At 40.6% G+C, this 7,107-nt stretch overlaps 1 pseudogene; it reads left to right on the top strand.

Moving 5' to 3' along the window:
- The first annotated feature begins 2,524 nt into the window (after nucleotides 1-2,524).
- On the top strand, nucleotides 2,525-3,302 carry LOC105554271 (annotated as a pseudogene).
- The last annotated feature ends 3,805 nt before the right edge of the window (nucleotides 3,303-7,107 follow it).

Raw genomic sequence — 7,107 nt, 5'->3', positions numbered from 1 at the left:
TCCATCTCCTACTATAGGGAAGAGCAGATCAACTGATAATCTGTCGTTGGACTTTTTTCAACCTGGATCTTAATATCTATGTTCTATGTTGTTTCACTGCAGAAGAATCCATCCATCTAATTCTTTCAGAATAATGCAGAATTGGCAATATGTTCAAGAGCCTGATTTGAAGTTTGAAGTTTTCACACTTCGAAACACCTGAAAACCCTGAGCAAAATAAAATGTTCTTTTAAATGCATGCCTGAGCTTGGAAGAAAATAAGAGAATTGCAGGGGCCAAAGACAATGAAATGGAAACCACAGCAGGAGGCTAAAGAACCAAAAGTGCAACAGTCATGCTCGTGAAAGGCTTTCCAGTTTGATGCTGACATTACAAACCTGAGGCTGAGGGTTTTTTTTGTTTTTGTTTTTGTTTTTGTTTTTGTTTTTGTTTTTTTTTTGAGACGGAGTCTTGCTCTGCCGCCCAGGCTGGAGTGCAGTGGCCGGATCTCAGCTCACTGCAAGCTCCGCCTCCCGGGTTCACGCCATTCTCCTGCCTCAGCCTCCCGAGTAGCTGGGACTACAGGCGCCCGCCACCTCGCCCGGCTAGTTTTTTGTATTTTTAAAGTAGAGACGGGGTTTCACCGTGTCAGCCAGGATGGTCTCGATCTCCTCACCTCGTGATCCGCCCGTCTCGGCCTCCCAAAGTGCTGGGATTACAGGCTTGAGCCACTGCGCCCGGCCGAGGCTGAGGTTTTAATGGCTTCATAAAAGCAGACCCCACTTCACTTGGGGAGTTACACTAAGGCCCCAAATAAAGGTACAATCCACAAAGGACCTCAGCATAAGTAAAAGGTATACCCAGACTATCCAGATTTAGCAAATCAAAATATAGGCTAGCTAGTTAAATTGGAATTACAAATAAACTTTTAATATAAGTATGTCCAATGCAGTATCTGGAACATACTTATCCTAGAAATTTTTTTGTTGCTTATCTGAAATTTAAATTTAACTGGATACCCTGTATTTTTATCTGGCTATCCTAGGGACACTAGAAAAACTACCCACCAGCCAGCATAAGGAGTCAACAAGAATGCTTGCCTATCTCCAGTGGACTCTCAGCAGTGGGGGACAGGTTGGAGGGAAAAACATCCCCACTTAAAAATGAATAATCATGGGTCTGCCCTTACACAGATTTATGGTTCAACTTTATACTGCACGAGCCTCATCTACCAGGACAGAAATTAGCCTAAGAAAGGTCCACCAGACCATGATACCTCAGCACTCCAAAGATAAGCTCACAACACAAAATTACAGTTAGGTTGTTTATGTACTACAAGCGAAGTATCCTCCTTCACTTGTCAGTTTAAAAATCCAAAGTGCATAAAGGCTTCAAGACATGTCTACAGAATCAGAGAAGCTGATTCCTTCTCTGTATTCCCCTAGGTAGGGCAAATCAAAGGGTTCGATCCCATGGCTTCACTCTGTGATTCTCATTTGGCCAGAAACATAGCTGGGGGAAAGAAAAAAAAAAAACAAAAAAGCCAGTTCTAGTATTGGAAATTTAGCATTCATTAATCCATTAAGAATAAAAAGGAATGAGATCATGTCCTTTGCAGGGACATGGATGAAGCTGGAAGCCATCACCCTCGGCAAACTAGCACAGGAACAGAAAACCAAACACCGCATGTTCTCACTCATAAGTGGGAGCTGAACAAAGAGAACACACGGACACAGAGAGGGGAACATCACACACCAGGACCTGTCATGGGGTGGGGGGTGCGATGGGAGGGAGAGCATCATGACAAATAGTTAATGCATGCAGGGCTTAAAACCTAGGTGACAGGCTGAGAGGTACAGCAAACCACCACAGCACACGTGTACCTATGTGACAAACCTGCACCTTCTGCACATGTATCCTGGAACTTAAAGCAAAATAAAATAAATAAATAGGTCCTTATAATCTAGAAAAAAAAAATAGACCTTAAGGCATTTTGATGCTTTTAGTTCCCTTTAATCATAAAAGCCACTTATTAACTAAAACTAGAGATAGCTCAAGCTATCTGATTTTAAAGGCTTAGTCTCAATGTGTCCCTTTCCTGAAATCCCAGTAGACTGGCCAGCTGTCCTGAAACCCGCTTGGATTTAGCAATGAAACACCTCAGTCCTGGCCAAACCAAGACAGTGGGTCTCGGGAAACATTCTTCATCCTAATAAAAGGCAAATTAAGTACAGTCAACCCTTGAACAACATAGGGGTTATGGGTGCTGAGTTCCCATGCAGTAAAAAATCTGACTATAACTTTCAACTCCACAAAAACTTTACTCATAGCCTTAACTGTTAACTGGAAGCCTTACCAATAACACGTTAATTAACACGTATGTTGTGTGTATTATATTACAATAAAGTAAGCTAGAGAAAAGGAAATGTATTCCTTTAGCTGCCATCCTGCCTCCCTGTGTGCTTCTAATCTCAGCTGGTCTCACCCAGGACTCCTCGAGTGCCAACCCTAGTCCCCCGCGCAGCCTCTTTTCCACTCAGATAAGATGAAAGAAACAATCATGAACCAAAAACTCACCAAACGGCAAGCAGAAGTGCACATTGGTCAGAAAGGAACTGCTCACAGAAAAAAGGTCGTTCATAGCATCTGAGACACTGTGTGTGAGGGCAAATAGGCCCCTTTGACACCTTTGGTGTTGAAATCATGAGGTTTTGAGTGTCCAGGGACATGGTCCATATCAAAAGAACTTTAAAAGTCAGTCTGGTAAGGTATTTCTTGACTTCAGGGACAAAACAGCAATGGAACCAACCCAGAAAAAGGGTTCTCATTGTCCAGGCCTTGTTGTACAACCGAAAGACTGGCAGCTAGTATTTATCTTGTCCCTTCAAGGCTCAGAGGTTAACGGTTTTATAGATAAGGGCAGTCCTGATCATAAACCTAGCGACAGCAGAGGATAAAAAATTTTAGTTCTCCTTAAAGAAGTTAGGGGTAAACAATATCTCTGGTATTGAAGAGGTGAATATGTTTACACACCAAGGAGCAGTGATTCACTTTAACAACCCTAAAGTTCAGGCATCGCTGGCAGCAAACACTTTCACCATGACAGGCCATGCTGAGACAAAGCAGCTGACAGAAATGCTACTCAGCATCTATCATAAACCAGTGCTGCAGATGGTCTGACTAGTTCAAAGAGACTGGCTAACACTCAGCCCAAACAATCTGTGGGAGGAAAAGCACCACTTGCTACTGGAGAGGATGATGATGATGAAGTTCTAGATCTTGTGGAGAATTTTGATGAGGCTTCCACGAACGAGGCAAACTGAACTGAGTCAACTTCTGAAGAAGATAAAACTTGAGGAAGTTACTGGGAGCTGCTGTTTCACATTATGACTGCTTTTTACAAATGTTTTGTTTACAGATCTAATAAAATCTAGATCTCTAATATTTTTAAGCCCAAGCCCCTTGGACACAGCAGCTCTTTTCAGTTTTTGCTTATATACAATTCACTCTTTGCAGCGAATTAAGCTGAAGAAGCCTGGGAATAAAGTTTGAAACAAAGGTGAATAAAGTTCTTTGCCTCATAAAATATGTATGTGTGTGTACACACATATATACATGCATACACATATATGCATATATTCACACACATATATACATACAAATATACATGTACACACACATATATACATACACATAGACATACACACATATAGTATTCATTAAGTAGAAGTGGATCATCACAAAGGTCTTCATCCTTGTCATCTTCACATTGAGTAGGCTGAAAAGGAGGAGGGAGAGGAGGGGTTGGTCTTGCTGTGTCAGGGGTGACAGAGGCAGAAGGGGTGGAGGAGATAGAAGGGGAGGCAGGAGAGGCAGGGACATTACATATGTATTAGTCCATTCTCACGCTGCTAATAAAGACATAACCGAGACTTGGTAATTTATAAAGAAAAGGAGGTTTAACTGACTCACAGTTCCACATGGCTGGGGAGGCCTCACAATTATGGTGGAGGGCAAAAGAGGAGCAAGGGCATGTCTCACATGGCAACAGGCAAGAGAGCTTATGTAGGGGAACTCCCATTTATAAAACCATCAGACCTCGTGAGACTTATTCACTACTATGAGATCAGTATGGAGGAAACTGCTCCCATGATTCAATTACCTCCTACAGGGTCCCTCCCATGACACATAGGGATTATTACAATTCAAGGTGAAATTTGGATGGCGACATGGCCACACCATATCACCATGTAACTTCATGGAAATACATTGTTAATTCTGTCTGATTATTTTTTGGCTTTGCTTTTTAATTTATCTAAATATTTCTATATATATGGTACTAATCCTTCTACAATCAGGCCACTTTAGATTTCAGTGCCCCTGTATTTTTAGCGACTGAAACAATGAAAATTCTGGTCAAGTCCTGTCTTGTCTTTCTGGTACATGTTAACCACTCCCTCTTTGCCCAATATCCCTTTTTACCCACAATATAATTATAAACTGCTGATGTACTATTTCTTTGTAAAGCAGAAGGAAATAACCTAAGGGTCACAAAAAACTTTGGCAGAATAAATAAACGCCTTTAAGAATGTTTCACCCAGCTGCTGACACCAAGAAGTCTGGCTGCTCAAGGTGTTATCTGAGACTGAAGAAACACAGACTTCTCCCCTGGGTTCCCTAAAAGTCCCCCTCCCTTACTCTCCAGCTGCATAAAAACTCCCTGCTTCATCTTTTTCTTAAGATGGATTTGAGAGAGCTTGTTCTCCGTGGCTTCCACTTTAGCCAAATTGAAAAACCTGCTCTATCTCCAAGCACCAATGTCTCATTGTTTGGCTCCAGCTGCACAATAGGCACACGAGCCTGAATTTGGGGTTCTACGACACTTCCAATGTTTGCTTTAGTTTCATTGCTCATGTTATAGAAGAATTCACGCCATAAAATAAGTCAAAAGCAGTCTTGAATAATTAGAAGGCTTCTGCCAGGTTGTCTAATGTCAATTTGTTTTCTAGCCCTGCTTCTTTTGTCCTCTGTTCTTTATTGTCTGGCGCTAATTCAGAAGCACTCATCTCCATCAAGTCATCTCCTGTTAATTCCATTCATGTGATGTCTGCTAGCTCTTGGAGTTCTCCAAGATCTATATCTTGAAACCCTTTATTCCTACCTTTTTTGCCATAGCCACAATCTCTTTTATTATTTCCTTGACTGTCTCTGTCATAAATCCTATGAAGTCATGGGCAACATCTGGGCAGTTTTTTCCAACAGGAATTTATTATTTCAGGCTTAATGACTTCCATGATTCTTTTTATCCCAATAATAGCATCTTTAACCGCGGGTAAGCCTTTCAGACTTTCACAATGTTCTCTCTCTCAGATTCTCTTCCATAGAGACAATCCTTTCAATAGAGTACAGTGTGTAATGAGCCTTAAAGGTCTTTATGACCCCCGATCTAGAGGGTAAATTAGAGACACTGTGTTTGGGAGCAAGTAGACCCCTTTGACACCTTCTGTGTTGAATTCATGGGGTTCTTAGTGGCCAGGGACATTGCCCAATATCAAAAAAAAACTTTAAAGTTCAGTCACTTACTAGTAAGGTACTTCCTGACTTCAGGGACAAAGCATCAACGGGACCAACCCCAAAAAGGGGTTCTTGTTATCCAGGCCTTCTTCTTGTACAACCAAAAGACTGGCAGCTGGTGTTTAACTTTTCCCTTCAAGGTTCAAGGGTTAACAGTATTATAGATAAGGGCAGTCCTAATCATAAACCTAACTGCATTTGCACAAAATGGTAGAGTTAGCCTATCCTTTCCTGCCTTCAGCCCTGTTGTTCACTTGTCTTTCTTACTAATAAATGCCCTTTGTGGCATTTTTTTTCCAGAATAAAGCACTTTGATCTGCATTTTAAAAACAGGTTCATGAAGATATCCATTCTCCTCAATGATTTTCTTAATGGCATCTGGAAACTCATCTGCTGCCTCTTCATTGGCAGAAGCTGCTTCTCCTGTTATCTTGACATTTGTTAAGCAAAATCTCTAAAATTATCAAACCATCCTTTGCTGACACTACATTCTCTAGCATTAGACCCTTCAACTTCATTTTGTTTTTAAGTTGTTATATAATGACTTTGCTTTTTTTGAATATTAGTATATAGGTATGCCTTTTTTTATAGCAATCCTGCATCCACATAAAAAGCTGCATTTTCAACGTGAAATAAAAAGGTATTTCACCAACACAGGAACAGAAAACCAAACACTTCATGTTCTCACTCATAAGTGGGAGTTGAACAATGAGAATACATGGACACAGGGAGGGGAACATCACACACCAGGGCCTGTTGAGGGGCTGGGGGCAAGCAGTGGGAAGAGTGTTAGGCAAATACTTTGTGCATGTGGGCCTTAAAACCTAGATGACAGGTTGATAGGTGCAGCAAACCACCATGGTACATGTATATCTATGTAACAAACCTGCACGTTCTGCACATGTATTGCAGAACTTAAAGTAAAATAAAAAAATAAATATAATTTTTAAAAAGGTATTTCACCAAAAGTGCAAGATTTCTGCACCCACTGGCATAGCTGCAGCAATGGCTTTACAACATTTCTTTTCTTTTTTCACAATGGTCCTTACACTGGATTCATTTATCTTGAAATGGAGGGCAACCACAGCTACAGATCAAAATCTACAGTACATATTATCAAGCAATCCAACTTTTTCTTGGAATGTCATGACTTTTCTCTGCTTCTTGGGAGCATTTCCAGCATCACTAATGGCATTTTGAATGGGTTTAATGATGTTATCCAAGGTTTATGGTATTGCACTAAACACGACAAGAAATACATGAGAACTGTGAGAAATCATTTTTTACTGTAATATCCAATTTACTGGAGAGATGAACTGCTCATGTGGAGATGATTTTATGCAGTTATAATTACGATTTATAATCTTTGTGTCTACATTTCTTTCAACTTCAAATGGCATCATGTGCAGTCTGCGTTTATGCATATGTTTTGATAATTTTTTTATTATTACACTTTAAGTTCTAGGGTACATGTGCACAACGTGCAGGTTTGTTACATATGTATACATGTGACATGTTGGTGTGCTGCACCCATTAACTCGTCATTTACATTAG

This window comes from Mandrillus leucophaeus, unplaced genomic scaffold, assembly GCF_000951045.1.
Source record: "Mandrillus leucophaeus isolate KB7577 unplaced genomic scaffold, Mleu.le_1.0 Scaffold638, whole genome shotgun sequence".
Lineage (NCBI taxonomy): Eukaryota > Metazoa > Chordata > Mammalia > Primates > Cercopithecidae > Mandrillus > Mandrillus leucophaeus.
Note: the sequence above shows the minus strand (reverse complement) of the source record. Positions and strands in the feature narration are given on the sequence as shown.